The following is an 18,687-nucleotide window of genomic DNA, read 5'->3' as shown; positions in this document are numbered from 1 at the left end:
TCCAGATTTATCTCCTCATACTATATAAATCTAGACCGTTGGCTTATGCGGGTAGAATCATGAATAACCCATTCTCTCTCCCTCTCCCTTTTCTTAATTTTCCGTAGGGCAAATTTTCGTAGTTATCCCTCTAATTTTACGGTTGTCTCAATTTCGTTCCTTTAGTTTCAATTGTCTCAATTTCGTCCCTATAGTTTGTTTTACGTTCCAAATTGGTAAAATTGTTAACACTGTTAATGAAACTAACGGAAAAAATATGATTAAAAAATTAAGTGCTCCAATTTTTAATCCGGATGAACTAGTGCGAAGATCTTATTTTTTGATCATTTTATCCTAGATGGTCGTAATGAATTTTTGGCTCTAAGGCCTTTCAACGAGCACTCGAAGACTCCTTATTTAGTTTCAGGGCTCTCTTAGGGTGCTCATTGAAAGGCTTTAGAGCCAAAAATCCATTATGACCATTTAAGATAAAAATGATCAGAAAAATAAGATCTTCGCACCGGTTCAACGGGATTAAAAATTGGAGCACTTAATTTTTTAATCATATTTTTTCGTTAGTTTCATTAACGGTGTTAACGATTTTACCAATTTGGAACGTAAAACAAACTACAGGGACGAAATTGAGACAATTGAAACTAGATGGACGAAATTGAAACAACCGTAAAATTAGAGGGACGATTACAAAAATTTGCCCTTTTCCGTATGTTAGCTAACTTCTTAAATTGTGGGATAACTTTTCAATCAACCGTAATTTGTGGGATCCTATTGTGGGATACACGTTATGGTAACAAAAATGCTATTTGCACAACCGTTGTGTTTGTTGTGTGCGTAATTTTGACCGTCCAGATGTATTTGGACGGTCTAGATTTTATAAAAACTCTTCCAAGAAAAAGTTCAACTTTTATGGGAAAGAGTTTGAGCGAATCCTGGCCATTTATTACAGCAATGGACGGCTAGAGATTGGTTGTGTATTGTGTTTTGCACAACCGTTGTGTGTGTAGCACTTTTGTTATGGTAATTAGCTTGATTATCTTTAAAATTGAAATTCATCCTAATCTTCAAATCTCTCTCTCTCTCTCTCTCTCTCTCTCTCTCTCTCTCTCTCTCTCTCTCTCTCTCTCTCTCTAATGTTCACAGTTGCTGTTCTTTATTTTCCCCAAAAGAAATCAAAAATTGTGACTATAATTTCTTTGAATACTTTCTTTTATTGAAACAAATTTATAACCTTTTACATGTCTTTCATACCTTTCTACCTTCTTTCTATACACGAAAATAATACATACCTTATCTACCTTCTTCTCATTGCCAAAAGCAGTTACCTTAGGTACACCAAAATCCTACGTTTTTCTCATTATGTTTCCTATCTCTACTATGGATCTATAGTTTGAGATGAGTTTATTTTTCTTTATACAAACACTGATTTTTTACAATAGAGTCTTTCACTTTTTTCTTTTTTTTTTTTTTTTGCCTATACCGTGCTTGAATGGGCATAATTTTTTCTCTCTGTCTTTTTTTTTTGGCTTATACCGTTCTTCTTTTTTCTCCATTTCCATTAATTTCTTTTAATGCATTCTCATGAATTGATTACATTCATTTTTTTCTTTGGTATAGATAGAAACTTCATGGCTTTCTAGCCGATCAAAAAAAAAATATTCATGACTTTTTATGCAGTTATTTCCAATGATGGTGAATGTGAATGTGTTTTTGTAGTTATTCGAGCAAGCGTCCTCACACATAAAAAGAAGAGAAAAATGTTTGAATCTATTTTTTTTTGAGAACATAGAAGGAGGAACATAGATATATCAACAAATTTACTAACTTAGTTACCCATCTTCGTTTTTTTGGTGTCCCATTTACAGGATGAATAATGCAAATGATCAGACGCACGAGGATGCTCTAGTTGAAGAGCAAAACATGCAAAATTGACCCACCAATTGGTAAGACTTCTAAACTACATTTTTTAGTCTACTAACAATACCGACTTTCTTTTGTTTATATATAGGAAGAGTTTGCCGGCATGAGAGTGCTCATGAAGTAGATAAAAAACAAAATGGTATGCATTTATAGTAATAGTGATTTGCAGTCGAGTTTTTTGTGTCCCGTTTACATGATAAATCGTGACAATGAAATGCTACCAGTGAGCGTAGTCGAGACGCATGAGGATGCTCATGCATCTGTTGAAGATCAAAACATGGAAATTGACCCACCAATTGGTAAGATTTCTTGCAAGCATCTAAACTATGGTGAGTTATTGCTAGAATTTGGGATCTGCTCTATGATAAAGATTTAAGATTTTGGTCAAATTTTGGGTTCTTTGTCTTGGGTCTAGAAAGTTGTCTAGGGATTGCTATTGTAACCCATATCAAAGTCTGTTAGAGTGATTTTTAGAGAAGATGTTCAAATGAATTCAAGAAATTATGACACATAGTAGATGATTTTGATGATTCTTTCTGTGGGTCTTCCTTGGTTGATTGCTTTTACAGGGCTAAAGTGATCAAGTGACAACCTAATTATTCAAAATGAATGAATACATGGAATACATATAGTTAGTTTAGTTTATGTTAATTTATGGTTAGTTTTTTTCTTTAATTTGAAAAGCCTGAATACCTACAATGCATAAATCTCAGAGAGCATAGCACATCAACCTCGGTTCCACAATCTTATGGTTAGTTTATGTTAGATGGTAGCCATTCCTTTACAACTGTGAATATGATACTCCAATTATAAATCCGCATAGCACGTCTACCACAATCTTATTGCTATTATTAGAAACATACTAAGCTTTCAGAGATTAATAAAATTCTGTTTGCTATTCAAAAAAAAAGGAACATACGAACTTTCAGAGTGTGACTAATTTTTCTAAAAATTGCATTTCATTTGTTATTCATTTCTGTTTTTCCAAATCATCTGCAACAGCTGATGAATGGGTGAAGTTTGTTGCACAATTTCTATCATGGCTTCAATTTTACTATGACATTGTGGTTCCAATAATAGCTGCATTTGATTATTGTTCTTTGTAACTAAGAGCAAGTTCATCCCTAGCCATGGAGGAAGCACAAGTATATGCAAGCTAAATGGCTCGGTAGATGCGAGCAACAATTATTAAGGCGCAATAAAGAAACATGTTTTAAGCTTAATAAAGAAACAAATTTTGAGAAAAGTCAAGGCTTGGGAGACGCGGGCGACACACAGGGTACACTAGATTAGACTGACAGTGTGATTGAGAACATGACAAATTATGTTGTTGTTTGTGATTTTTCAGGTTTAATTTCCATAGTTCAATGACCGACTTAGTTTATTTATTTTTTCATTTGTGCAGAAATACCACTCAAAAATCATCAATGAACTTTTCGTCGAATAAATTGGATCAACAGTCGGCAGCCAGCACTGTAGCACAGGGCTTCCTTGCTTATCTTTGATATCCTGGAAAATGCCAAGTTTGCATTGTAGTACTGCTATTAGAGTTGTTTGATGGTGAAGAAATTTGAAGTCATTATGTCAACTAATAGTCTAACACTATGGCTTAAAAAAATTCACGGTAGGCTTGGCAGTTGAAACCTTAATAATTGTTCCCCTGTTGAGTGTAATTGATTGTCCAAGATTAGTCATCTTTCCTCTTTTCCTTTCAAATTTAGCTTACTGATTCTGGAGCTTAACACCAAAAGAAAAGAGAGGTTTGAATGCGCAGAGAATGTCTAAACCAAAATGGCACTACATATTATGTACTAGGGGAGAGGTTTGAATGCGCAGAGAATGTCTAAACCAAAATGGCACTACATATTATGTACTAGGGGTGTGTATGGGTCGAGTTTGACCCTGAACCTGATCCGACATGTCGGGTAACAAATATTGTAGGTCTCCAAACCCAACCAAAGAGGGGTAAGAACCGTCCGCGAACCCGATTCGTTGGGTCAGGTCCGACCAAAAATCGAGTTGATCTTTGTGGATTGGTTGGGTCAAGTAAGAAACGCACCAAACCGAACCTCGAACCGAAATATGATTTTTAACAGAAATTGAACCCGCACCCATCCGAACCACATGTTCGACCCCGCCCGAGACCCTTCGGGTCGGGTCGGGTCGGGTCCGCGGGTGGATGGGTTTTTTGCACAGGCCTATTATGTACTAAATAGTAAAGTACTGTTGCAAGGATTAGGAAGTTTCAGCCGTGGGTAGTTGGTTGTGTTTGTTTTGTTATGATTTTCTCTCTCCTATATCATGCTCTATCAAAAACTCATGTACAGTACAGACATTTGTGGTCTCCTTTTTTCATTGACAGTGCATGTGACAAGTGCTAACCTCTCTATCTCCAATAAATATGTGCGACACTTTGACATTTTTTTCTCTGGCATCTTTTGTAGTCTTTGTTTGTGTAGTCTTTCTCTGTCAATGTAGTCTTTGTTTGTGTCACTACCGTATTTTTTATTTTTTTGTTATTTGTATATTACTACCATTTATACGAATCTCTTTTTTATTAGGCTATTATTCAAAATGTATTGCCCAATGTGCTGGTCCTCTTCTATGTTACTTATTTTCTCTTTGGGTAAGTATCTTCATTTTTTTGTGTAACGTTTACAGTATGAATAGCGAGAAAGAAATAGTCAAGACGCATGAGGAAGCTCAAATAACAATTGAGTAGCAAAATATGGAAATCGACCCACTAATTTGTAAGCCTTCTAATTACAAATACTATATTTACCATATAAATAGGTAGGTGTATCGCTCAACTGAATTTAGTCTGCTAACAATACTGAGTTTTGTTTTGTTTATATGTACAGATGAAGGAGGAGTTTGCCAGCATGAGAATTCTCAAGAAGCAACTGAAGAGACAAATATGGAGATTGACCCATGAATTGGTAAACTACGCCTTTCAGTTTGCTTACAATATGGAGTTTCCTATAGAACGACTTAAAAATATTGGTAAACTGTGCTTTTCATTTTGCTAAAAACACGGAGTTTTTTTTTTTTGTTACTAAATGTCACGCCCTCGATTTTCAACATAATAATAATAATAATAATAACAACAACAACATTTCTAAATGAAAAACCAGTGCTAATATACTTTATAATACCCCAAAAGCTTTCCCATAATTTATCCAAGAGTAAAATCAAGTTTAAATGGAGTTACAATATCGGCACCTCGGCCCAAATTCCATAGTTGGTCAAAGACGGTAAATTTAGAGATAACATGATATCCAAAGTCAAAGAGTTCAAATGAAGTTACAACTACATCTTTTCAAAAGAGATCATACAAAAGATGCTAGAGCAACTTCTCAATGTCGGCTTTCAAAAGATATGAAGTCAAGCATGCACACCATGCACTTCATGTCAATATCCTTGGGATGTACCTGAAAATAATGATAGGTTGAGCTACACTAACCCAGTAGAGATAACTAGGCTCAAGCTATATGCAAAGGAAGTGATTTGATGCACCAGAAGGAATATAGGCAACGCAGGGCTTCACAAAGAGCAAGGGCTATGCGATAAAGCTTAAAGATAAACAACACTGTTCATAACACGTAGCTTAACCATCTCTTAAGTTCTCCGTTTTTATTATGTCTCATATTTCAATTTCATTTCCGGGCATTCGGGACCCCGTGCGTCCCATGTTCATTCCGGCATCTCACCTTGTGGTGGATCCGTGGCTTTCTTATGCACTTCTGGGCATTAGGGACCCCGTGTGTCCCATTTCTAGCATCACACCTTACGGTGGATCCGTGGCTTTCTTCGTATTCATTTTATTATTCCCTATTATGTTTTTCCATCCCATCTTACTTAATAACAAAACACTAAACATCAAAAGAATCCTTAATGCTTAACTTGTTATGCCACAATGTGCATAAACACATATAAAGCAAGGACGGCGAAAGCGATAACATATCCATGGAATTCAACACATTTCTACTTACAACGAGAATAAAAAGAGATAGAGTGATCGATGAACCAATTGAAATACGAACAATCAAGTCAAGAAGTGGTTTAAAGGTGTTTGGAGTGTGTTAGAAGTGATCGGGGATCAAGACAATCGAACGAGGATCAAACAACAAAATCTATCCATAGAGCAGAGGTATTGATCCCCCGACAATCCAGACAGCAGAGGGATCGATCCCCTGACGTGTTTTCTGCAGATTTTTCAAGAACGAACCCAAGCAACAAACCTCAAACTAAGGCACAATTGGAGCACAAAATCAACTCATAAACACATAGAATGAGCAAGAAATTCCTACCTCAAGGTGTATAAGCAAAGATCCAACCCGATCAAGCACGCCCTAGAACTTTGAATTCAAAATCCTCCAAGAATACTCCTCTCTGAGCTTAACCCAACGAACTACAAGCTTGAGAGCACGCATAGATGGTGGTGGAATGGAGGTTAGACTTTGTGGGTTTTGAGTGTTTGAGTGAGATTTTTGGTGTGTGTGTGTGTGTGTGTGTGTGTGTGTGTGTGAGAGAGAGAGAGAGAGAGAGAGAGAGAGAGAGACGATGGAGAGAGATGAGAGGCGTGAGAGATAGAAAGAGAGATATGAGAGATTTTTGATCTCCTACAACACACACACCCCTTATATACTAGCATATATACTAATTACATAAACATGCCTTCAAGTATCGATTCTAACACTTTAACCCCAAATCAAATAAACTCAACAAATTTCACATTAACCTCAACTTCTTGTATTTATATAACCTTTATAGAATTTTCCAAAAATACGGGTCCTTACACTAGACTCCAATACACAAAAAAAAAAAAAAAAAACAATGTTTGAAAATATATTTGTTTTTTATGTGAATTTTGAAATATACATTGGGGTCCAAAAATAATCAATCTCAAATTACTTTGCACATAGGTGAAGTAGTTGACATGCAGCTAGCACCTGAAAAAGTCCGGTCGCGAAGGGATGCTTAAAGAGTAATTGAAGTGTCGAATGTCAATATGAACTGCTCAACCGGTAAGCTTACCCAAGTCATAACGTCACTAAATGTCTCATATCATGTAGATTATATAGATGTCAATATGTTTAGCTCCATGTTACTTTGTTAAATGTTGATGGTATCGAGAGTTTATCCCCAACTAGATGTGATAACTACATCAACCCCAATATTTTTTTACTAAACGCACGATTCACTCTACTCGGAATGATGACTTGAATGCTATAAATGGAACCGCACTAAATATTTTTTCAGGAAATAGACACACTTATCTAGCTGCAGATAAAATGTCTGAGGATGACAGAATGGATAGAAGCATCACTAACCGGTATGCCAACGAGTATCTTAACTTATTAGATCCAACTGGGCTACCGGCTTTTAAGCTAGAGTTGAAAGTGGGTTGTCCTATAATATTGTTAATAAATATTGCCCCAAAAGATGGTCTTTGTAATGGTACAAGGATGATGGTTGTTAGATGCGGCTCCCATATTATTGAAGTTAAGATTTTAACAGGTGAAAAATTTGACAAATTAGCCTTCATACCAAGAATATCTTTATCATCGTCATCTTCAAATCTTCCTTTTCATATGACAAGGCATCAATTTCCAGTTCACTTGGCATATGCTATAACTATTAACAAACCACAAGGATAATCAATAAAATTCGTTAGGGTTGATTTGCGCACACCTATATTTAGTCATGGGCAACTATATGTGGGCATTATCAAGGTGCACGTCTTTTGACCGTATAACCATCCTTCTCTCCGAAGAAGAAACAAATTCCACTACCAATATTGTTTACCCTGAAGTTTTGTTGTAGTTTCCTTTATCATACCAGGTACAATAAGTTGCAGTGTATTATAATTTAGTTTTCCTCTGTTATCATATATCATCCCTTAAACAAATGACTTGGCGTATTAACTGGGCTTCTATTGACATATCATTCTTTTTTAGGATTGAGATCTAGAAGACTCGAAGCTCAAAAGGATCAATAGTCTTGAAGATTTTTAGTCTTCACATGTTTCATGTTTTCTTTTTAGATGTCTCCTTGAGGCCTACATTTTCGTTAATGTGTACCGTTTTATATTTTCATCAGTGTTTTGGATGGTGTTTTTATATTTGATCAAGTTTTATGCGTTTGAGTTTGTTCTATGTGTTTTAGTTGGTTGAATTTGTTGTTCAGTATTTATTTGCATGGGCACCATTAAGCATAATTTTATGTATTAAGTTCATTTCTTTCATGTTATGGTTGTTACTGCAAGTAAAAGATAGAAAATTCTAAAATTATGCTTAATGGTGCCCCCACCGACCTAAATTTCTGGCTATGCTAGTCATCCAACAGCAACTTATCTTTCAATAATTATATAACCACACATAATCACACAAACACTTACACACACGACAAATGGGATGGGCCCTACACACACTAAAAGTGTGCAGTATGTGTGGGCCCCACCCCATTTGTTAGTGTGTGTGTGTAAGTTTTTGTGTGTGGTTGTAATATTATTGGTTATTTTTTCTTATGGATATATGGAAGGAAAAACTCTACAACAACAATATTACAACTACTGTAACGACTTTGATTTTTAGTAAATAAAATCTCGTTTGCTATTGGAATTATATTTTTATTTTTTTTCTTTTTCTGATAATTCGTTATAATTAGATTTTAGTCCTTTGAAATTTCATTTCTTGATTCAAAACCCTACATGGTTAGTATAATTAGTTTCTAACCGGTTAGTTGGAGAAACCAAACTACCTAGTTCCTTTCTCTTTCATCATTTGGTTAACAACCGCTACGGAAACTTGTAACCGTTGGGTAACAGAGTTTTAATAGCCAATAAAGCTTTGATGCGACAAATCAAGAAAAGAATCTTGGGTCATGTCATGTCAACCTTACTTTTTCTTTACCCTTTGGTCTATAAATGTTAGGAGAGATATTACCCATTGGATAATAGCAACTAGTCTACTAATATATATCGGGACGGTTCCATGGATAACTATTTAGACACCTAAAAAAAATCTCATAGTCCTGATCAAATTTTAATGATCTGAACCGCTCAATGTGATCAGAACGTGATTTTAAGGGTACTCGCTTAAAATCAGCAAAAAAAAAGACCGAAAATGGCTTGATCTGAGAAGTTTTTAGCTTAGATTTAATGAACGGTTCAATTAAAAACTGCTCAAAACAAGCACTTCCGGGTCATTTTTTTTGCTAATTTCTCGCAATCACCCTTAAAATCACATTCTGCACACATTGAACGGTTCAGATCATAAAAATTTGATCAGAAATTATGAGATTGAGATTTGAGGTGTTTTTTTAGGTGTCTAAATAGTTGTCCGCGGAACCGTCCCGTATATATATATATATATATATATATATTAGTCCCCTTCTAATAAGGACCACCTCATTTTAATAAAATGCAGACCTCCCTTTCCCGATCGAATTTCGACGATCTGAGCCGCTCAATGTGTTCAAAACGTGATTTTAATGGTACCCGCGAGGAATCAGCAAAAAAAAAGACCGGGAAGGGCTTCATCCGAGCAGTTTTTGTTTATTTTTTATCGAACGGTTCAAATAAAAACTGCTCAAATCAAGTCCTTCCCGGTCATTTTTTTTTGCCGATTTCTCGCAGGCCCTTAAAATCACGTTCTGAACACATTAAGCGGCTCAGATCATCGAAATTCGATCGGAAAAGGCGAAAAATGGAGAGGTCCGCATATAAAGTCCTTACTTGAAGATTTCTATATATATGTATGTGTGTGTGTGTGTGTGTGACAAGACTAGTCACATGGGAATCTTGTACCTTGCTTCCAAGAAGTCAACCTTGTCATTTCAACCTTTCATGTCAACCTTACTTTTTCTTTATCCATTGGGTAACAAATGTTAGGGGAATTATTATCCCTTGGTTAATAGAGATTAGACTTGCCAAGCGTATATACATATATATACAACTTTATAAGACAAGTCATGCCTAGGGTTATAGCCTTAAGCCTAGTTATACTATAGTTACTTTCCTATATATATATATATATATATATATATATATATATATAGTTAGGTTCCGGTGAGGGATCCCTCATTTTAATAAAATGAGGGACTCTCCTTACCGATTGAATTTCGATGATCCGAGCCGCTCAAAGTGATCAGAACGTGATTTTAAGGATCCTCGTGAGAAATCAGCAAAAAAAATGACCGGAAAGGGCTTCATCCGAGCAGTTTTCATTGAACGGTTCAAAAAAAACTGCTTGGATGACGCCCTTCCCGGTCTTTTTTTTTGCTGATTTCTTGCGGGGACCCTTAAAATTACGTTCTGCACACATTGAACGGTTCGGATTTTCAAAATTTGATCGGGAAATGAAAGTCCCTCATTTTAACAAGAGTAACACTACAGGTACAGAAATTTTGGGACCGAATCCGGACCGACGGCCGCCGGCGAGCCATCTCCGGCCACCGGACGGCCGATCCGAGCCGTCCAAAAATTCTAAAAAAAAAAACCGAGGGGCCCCGCGCGGGAATCAACGTCATCCGAGGTGTGTAGGGTGCTTGATCGGAGCACCCCTTTTCGTATGTGTATATGTATATATACATATACACATACGAAAAGGGGTGCTCCGATCAAGCACCCTACACACCTCGGATGACGTTGATTCCCGCGCGGGGCCCCTCGGTTTTTTTTTTTAGAATTTTTGGACGGCTCGGATCGGCCGTCCGGTGGCCGGAGATGGCTCGCCGGCGGCCGTCGGTCCGGATTCGGTCCCAAAATTTCTGTACCTCTATCATTTTTGTTTTAACAAAATGAGAGATCCCTCACTTGAAAATTCCTCTATATATATATATATATATATATGTATATATATGCAAGAGAGAGAGAGAGAGAGAGAGAGAGAGAGAGAGAGAGAGGTGGAGTGTGTGCTTGTGTTTTGTTCTCTTTCACAAGTTACTTAATAGCCCTAAGCCTATTTACTACATGCCAACCCATTAGTAGTTTTCCTAAGTACATCCTAGGCTTTGATTTTGTTCTTTCTTGCAAGCAACCTCTTTTTAGGACAAGACTAGTCAAAAACCCTTCATGATGGCCTATAAATGGAAGTGACAAGTGAGGGAAGGCTATGGATTGATTGAAGGACTTGAAATGACAAGTCCATGAAGCAAATCCATGGAAGGATTGGAGAGAGGGCCGACCATGAGAGGAGGAGAGAGAGCCTAAATTTTGGCTATAAATAGGACTACCCTCATGCCATTTAACTCATACTTTCACTTAGCAACTTCTCTCTCTAAGAAAGCTTGTGTTCTTACTTGTTCTTGCTTAGTTTTCCTTGTTCTTGAAGCTCTTCTTGTGTTCTTCAAGAAACTCATCCCCAAACCACCTTTTTGATCCATAAAGTAGAGTAGTTTTAGTCACAAATTAGTTTCGAGAGAAACCCTTCTCTTTCGAAGCTCCCGGAAGCTCACCGTAAGAAGTTACTCTGCCCAAACACCAACTTACTTTCCGTAGTCGTCAACTACCGCCAAGAAGAAAGGTAGAGTCCCATATACGCTATCTCTAAGTATATGTAGAGTCACGTATACGCTATCTCTAAGTATATGTAGAGTCCCTTATACGCTATTTCTAAGTATATGTTAAGTATATGTAGAGTCCCTTTGTCCACTAAACTCTACGTATGCTAAACTCTACGTATTACATAGAACCGTATGATGAAAAGTATAACGTAGAATCTTCTTATACCCTAACTTTAAGTATATAAAGTTATCTATCGCCTATAAGATTTGAAATGCATGATAGTTAGTAAACTTTTTCTCGCTAATGGAAGTATGAGCATGTTGAAATAATCGACTTTTACTCTAATAAACATGTGTTGTTTTGAATTTCCCACAAAGGTAGAAAGAACGGTTTTTCAAAAGATAAGACTTTATCGTTGATAGAAGTATTCGTATTTTGATCTTTAGATGGTTATGAGAATGTGTTATGAATTTTTTGTATTGCTTGTCTTGTTGTAAAGCATAAGTGATTTTCACTCCAAAGGCGTCCATACATATGGCATTATGCTTTAAGCTGTGATATGAGCATGATAGAATAATATAGAGTTGAATGATCTTGCTAGTTTAGTTTCAAGATTACAATGAATGATTTATGAAGTCGTATGTGAAAAGTCCTACCGCGGAGTCTATGCATGAAAACGAGACATGAAAATCGTGCTCCTCCTTGTTGGCGGAGTATATCAAGATGTCGTCAATGAACACCACTACAAATTTGTCTAAGTAGGGCTGAAAGACCTTGTTCATGAGACACATGAATACTGCCGGAGCATTTGTCAATCCGAACGGCATCACTACAAACTCGTAGTGTCCATATCGGGTGTGGAAGGTTGTCTTGGCAATGTCCTCGTCCCGGATTCTTAACTGATGGTAACTTGATCGGAGATCAATTTTGGAGAAACAGGTTGCTCCTCTCAATTGGTCAAATAGGTCATCAATCCTAGGCAGGGGATATCGGTTCTTGACTGTGACTTAGTTTAACTTCCTATAGTCAATACACAGTCGAAGTGTTCCTTCTTTCTTCTTCACGAACAATGCGTGCGCTCCCCAAGGTGATGTACTTGGTCTGATGAATTCTTTATCCAACAGCTTCTGTAATTGGGTCTTGAGCTCCTTTAGTTCTGCAGGGGCTATTCGGTATGGTGCCATCGAGATTGGTGCTATTCCCGGTTGGAGTTCTATAAAGAAGTTTATCTCTTAGAGGTGGTAAACCTGGAAGTTCTTCAGGGAAAACATCGACGTACTCGCAAACGATGTGCGGTAAGCCCAATTCCATCCGGTCGGTTTCTTCCATTTGGAAACTAGCTAGCCATTCAAATAGTTGATTCTGCCACCTGGATCTCTTCGTCGTTGAACTTGTCGTTTGTCTATCCCCTTTAAATCGGAAACGAGTCCCTTCAGAAGTATGAGCCGTCACCGTCTTCTGGTGGCAGTCTATGACCGCTCGATGAGCTGATAGCCAGTTCATTCCAAGGATTACGTCGAAATCCGCTATGTCGATCACTCTGAGGTCGCAGGTCAGTCGTAGGTTGGCTATTTCTATTTTGCACCCTCTACACACTAGATTAACAGTTATACTCCCCCCCAACGGCGATGTGACTTTCTTACTCGTACTTAGGGGTTCTATTTCTAGTGCTAGGGCGGTTATGCAAGCAGAAGATATAAACGAATGTGATGCTCCAGAGTCAAACAAAGCTTGCACGCAGGTACTGTACAATAATAGCGTACCTTGGATCACAGAGGGATCCTGTTCCTGCTCCTCAGTCTATAGTGCAAAGATGCGTCCTCCAGTGCCTTGCTGGGTTCCCGCAGGCTGTTTCCCCTTGTTCTACCTATTCAGCTGCTGCGATGGGCCTCTTGGGTTTTGCTTCCCAAATTCGGCCTGTCCCGACTGTTGAGCTTTCTGGCTTCCAAAACCTCCACTTCTCTCTCTGGGGTTGGGGGCATTCACGTTTCTAGTGGCCCATAGCCTGACAGTTGAAGCACTGAACTGTTGCTATGTTTCTGCCGCCCCTCTGCGGTTCGCCATGTCCTGGTGCAGCAGTCTTCCAAGGTTGGTTGTTTTGCAATGGGGTGAAGGGTTTAGTAGGGTAGAGTCCACGATTGTTGTTGGAAGGTTGAGTTCATATAGGTCCGCCAGTGTTGCATGTCGCCTTCCTCTATCGGGTTTTGAAGTCATTCTCTTCACCTTCCAGTCAAAGAGCACACTTCACAACACCAGTATAGGTGAGGAAAGCCTGAGCTACCACAACCCTTCTAGCAGTGGTCAGCCCCCACTCAAACCTTATCGCCTTCTTGTCCTCTGTTGCAATGGCAGTTTGAGCATAACGGGACAGTTCCTCAAACTTGGCCGCGTATTGAGTGACGGTCATCGTTCCTTGTTTCAGGTTTAGGAACTCTTGGTCCTTGGCCAAACAAAGAGGCGTGGAAAAATACTTGTCGAGGAATAGGGTTTCGAACTCGGCAAATGTCATGGTGGCTATGGCATGGGTTGCCTCCATCAGATCCCACCAGTAGCGAGCTTCTCCCTTCAGCTGGTACATGGCTAAGGCTACACGATCTCCATTTCGGGTAATCTCCAAGGTGTCCAGGATCACCTTGACTTCTTTCAGCCATGATTCAGCCACGGTGGGGTTGGTATCTCCGTTGAAGGTCGGCGTTTGCAAAATTCGTTCATCACTCGGGTTCGGGTCATAGGTTCATCATCGCAGTTTTGGTTTCGGCGGTTGGCGTTTAAGGCTGTTACGAGCGCTTGCATGATTTGAGCTAGGTCGGGGTGAGGGTTAGAGGATTCTCAGTTCTCGTATCCTAATCCACTGCGCCGGTTCACCATCTATGAGTAAAAATTGGAAGGGGGAGTCTTAATTTTTTTAACAATTTCCTTTTGTAAAAGGTATATCTTTCTAGAAGTTAAGCGCAATAGATTATATAGTATGCAACAGTACTCTTAAACAAAAAAAACAAGGCAAATTTTTCATAGATAAGCAGGATATTACAATCACAAACATAGAGTTCTACTATAAGACAAGTAGACTTAAAACAAGATTCCCTAATACACGTTAAGACGATCGTACACGCTCCTACTACACGATCTTACGGCTTACAAAGCCTTATTCTACTCCGTGGCCTCAACACTCTAGGGTGGACTGATTCCAAAGACTTCTCTCAGCCACATCTTGTAGCTCCTCTCGGCAGCGGTCTCTTCTCTAAGAAGACGCTCATGTTCTTGTGCAAGCATCTCATCCATTGTTAGGATCGGTGGTTCCTCCAGTGGTTCTAGGTAGTACTGGGAGAGGTTCATCATTGCAGCCTCTAATTCCAGGTCAGACATGGTATAGTCAAATGGTTGCTCAATGTTCTGCACAGGTGGTGTAGGGACTTAGGTAGGTGGAAGGGGCTCGAGATTTGCAACTGGTGGGGACATCTCCCAAGTGATTGGCACTTTATAAAGCTCCATGCCATCCTCGGATGGAAAGGTTGGTCCGGTGTACTCTGGTGCTTGCAATGACCGATAGTTGGCCAAGACTCGTGGGGCGAAAGGTGAGCATCCTCCTCGTGGTAGGTTCGACATCTATAATAATAAGAGAGTTATATATTAGACTTAACGGTGTAAGGAGTGTACTGAACATAAATAATTACAAGTACACATAAACAGTGATCATATGCAAAAGGAAAATACAAGTCTTTCATTACTAAATAACAAGTACAACATAGATAGCCTACTAGCCTAAGCTTCCTACTGCATTCCGATTACAACAAAAGATCCAACCACTTGCTAAGCTTTCCTAACTGGTCTAAAAGATACTCAGGAATTCGACCCTATACTCGCCTATGTCGGTCTCGAAAGGTGATGGGGGTACACTCCCGAGTCAGTGGGTATGTCCATGAAGTCGGGCATAACCCACTCTGCCAGTAACTCTTCAAAAATCAATATTTCCCCATCGTCGGGTTCCTCTTCGGGAAACTCTTTAGGATCTTCTTCCTCGGGATCTTCTTCCTCAACTTCCTCAATCATGTTATCGGGGGGTGCTATTGGAACTAGGCAAAGTGCTGCCGGCGATGCGTCATGGAGAGGTATATATATATTTCTTATTCAGTATTTATTTGCATGTGCTGAATGTTCGAATATATATATATATATATATATATATATATTGTAGCAAATTTTATGTATTAAGTCCATTACTTTCATGTTATGGTTGTTACTACAAGTAAAAGACAAAAAATTCTAAAATTATGCTCAATGGTGCCCCCAGTCATCCAATAGCAACTTTTTTTTTTGGTAAATTAGCTTGAAATTTAAAAAAGGTTAACCGAATATATAACCTACAAGGGGTATACCCCAGGAGGAAAAGAAAAGAAAAATCAAAGAAGATTGAAAAAAATGCGATAACCCATGCACAACCCACAAGGAGCGTAGGGTAAAGTAAGTAAAACAACAAAAGTGTCATGTGTGTTGAGATCATACCCCCGTTGCACTATCCATCTAAGCGGAGGGATAGTACAATGGGGTATGATATGAGGTGATACGAGTATTAATCACACGAAAGTGAACTACTACCTAGCACATCCCGCTAGGCTAGGAAATGAAATAAATAGTCGCGATCAGAATTAACCACATGATAACCATCACTGAGGACTAGCAGCAAGAAAGTAATTTGGCATCAAGTGAAGCTGAACAACTACTACGAAGGATCCAGGTACCAGGAAGAGGCTCGAACCATAGATGACGGCATCCAACAGGGGGCCCCACCTTGCACACCACGCCCATTCCATTCGGCCTAATACTCCCTCAACCAATACCTAAGGCTCACTAGAAAACAATCCACTCTTAACCAACTACCTATCACCACAGACTACAAAGATGGGATAAGCAAACCAAGAAACTAATATTCCAACCAAACCCAGATCAACAAGCGTAATACCCACTTCTAAAAGAATAGCTACTACAGAGGAACTAGGCACCGAGAAGAGGCTCGAACTGGAAATGATTGCATCCGACAAGGTTACCCTCCCAAGTACCCTGCACACCACGCCCATTCCATCCAGACTACTACACCCTTAACCTAATTCCTAAGTCTCACTAAAATCTAAAAGCAGGACAGACAAGAGCCTCAACCATTAACAACGCAAAACCACCGAATCATCTGGCAAAAAAGAGGACACAAGATACCGCAGGAGAACCAAAGTTGCCCCTTTCAATCAGCGCACATCCGCCAATCTAATCAAAGACAGCCACATAAGCTACCCCTTTCAATCAGCGAACAACCCCAATCTAATCAATGACAGCCCCAACAACTACCTCTTTCGATCAGAGCCCAACCACCGATCTAATCAAGACAGCCACAGAAGCTACCCCTTTCAATCAGAGCAAGACCCAATCTAATCAATGATAACCATGGTCACAACCGTACTACGCAAAAGAGCCAAGCTAATGAAGCAAAGTTACTAGGCATGTAAAGAAGCTCAACAAAGAGCATGAGCGATGGAACTAATTTTGTCCAGATGAAACCGTCACAATCCAATTAAAGATCATAATGTATCCCAAACTGGTCTACTGTAAAATACCAGGACAGATTAACCCGAACTGGTCTACTGTAAATCCCAAACTGGTCTACTGGAATCAACTAGGGAACTCAATCACATAGATTTAAACAAATGTCTTCCAAATAGATTAACCCGATTTCAGTCCAACAGATGACTACCCAATCGAGTGTTTAAAAATGAATCTACAAGTACTAATAATAATACAGCCAGTTAGTCGGCCCAAAACATAGATTTCTTCAATCGTTCATACCTTCAATCTGGGAATGATGAACAGCCCCTGTGTAGTTCCAACCTAGGAACTAGGGTCGGCCCGAAGAACACCCCCATGTCTTGGCAGCAACCCGAGGTCACCATCGCCGGAGAACGCCGAGGTTTGTGGGCGTAAGGTCCACCAGAGCTGGACCGGACACCACTGATTCTGACGAGCAGCTGCTCTCCGACGTGCGCTGGGATGGCTGCTAAGCTACGCCGGATCTGATAGGGTCATCAGTGGTTTCTTGTGCCGAGAAAAGGACCCATGAGGAAGGAGCTCTGGGTCTTCTCCGTGAAGATGAAATGGAGCCCAGTGGCTCCTGGGTAGTCTCTGCGATGCCGGTCGAATGTCCAGCGGTGGGTTTGGCAGCCCTCCGATGGACTCTCCAGCTCTCTTAACTATTGTGGACCTCGGTCCACGGGGTGTACTTTGACTCGGATGAATGGTGCGGATTGAAGAGATTCAGAGCTTAAGTTACCTCTGACCCGGATGAATGGTGCGGACTGATTCTGGTTCGACCATGACAGGCCAGATTCAGAGCTTGGGTCTATAGAACCCTCCGAAGAAGGAATTAGAGAGATAAATGTTTCCGATTTGAGCTGTAAAACTCAGAACCGGATTTGTGGTAGATTTTTGACTAAGGGAGTGCATTCTCTCTCTAGGTTTAGAGAGAGAAGCTCTCAACCTCTGCCGATTTACAATCCAATAGCAACTTGTTTTTCAATAATTATATAATGATACATAATCACACAAACACTTGCACACATAACAAATGGGACGGGCCCTACACACACTGAAGGTGTGCAGTATGTGTGGACCCCACCCCATTTGTTAGTGTGTGTAAGTGTTTGTGTGTGGTTGTAACATTATTGGTTATTTTTTCTGATGGATATATGGAAGGAAAAACTCTACAACAACAATATTACAACTACACACTTTTCTAAAAGTGCAAAAAAAGTATAAAAAAAAAAAAAAGAGAGAGGTTAATTTGTTTTGTTTAAAAGTGGTTATTTCCTAAAATATTTCAAAAATAATACTCAAATAATAATCCAAACACAACATCAAACACAACCTCTCACATACATGTGGGCTCAACACACATTATTATGTGTGGGCCTCACATGTATGTGAGAGGTTGTGTAAGTTGTTGTGTTTGGATCATTGTGTGAGTAGCATTGTTGAAAATATTTGGGTAAAAGAAAAAAAATTATTTTTCCGACTCGAATCAATAATTTACAAAAGTTTGGCACAAAAAAAATTGAATAAAGACAAACTTGCACTTTTTCTAAAAGTGCAAAAAATGTTAATGGAACGGGGCCTAACTTAACATATTTGAGGTGAATATGGTCATGTAATGCCCTGATAAGTATAATAGACCTAGTGAGGCCAGCTCCTCGAGAATCACAGACTTAGGGAGTGGGGACTAGTCG

The 18,687-nt window shown here is 39.1% G+C and overlaps 2 long non-coding RNA genes across 2 annotated transcripts; both read right to left on the bottom strand.

Moving 5' to 3' along the window:
* Window positions 1–5,088: 5,088 nt before the first annotated feature.
* LOC131319434 (uncharacterized) lies at window positions 5,089–6,708 on the bottom strand. The gene is made up of 2 exons (XR_009197966.1): window positions 6,225–6,708; window positions 5,089–5,345 (listed from the first exon to the last, which is right to left on the bottom strand). It is a non-coding gene; the product is annotated as an uncharacterized LOC131319434 (long non-coding RNA).
* Window positions 6,709–16,952: 10,244 nt separating this feature from the next.
* LOC131319549 (uncharacterized) lies at window positions 16,953–17,941 on the bottom strand. The gene is made up of 2 exons (XR_009197999.1): window positions 17,736–17,941; window positions 16,953–17,684 (listed from the first exon to the last, which is right to left on the bottom strand). It is a non-coding gene; the product is annotated as an uncharacterized LOC131319549 (long non-coding RNA).
* Window positions 17,942–18,687: the final 746 nt, after the last annotated feature.

Source organism: Rhododendron vialii, chromosome 3a (genome assembly GCF_030253575.1).
Source record: "Rhododendron vialii isolate Sample 1 chromosome 3a, ASM3025357v1".
In the NCBI taxonomy this organism is placed as follows: Eukaryota; Viridiplantae; Streptophyta; class Magnoliopsida; order Ericales; family Ericaceae; genus Rhododendron; species Rhododendron vialii.
This window is presented reverse-complemented; position numbering and strand designations above follow the sequence as displayed.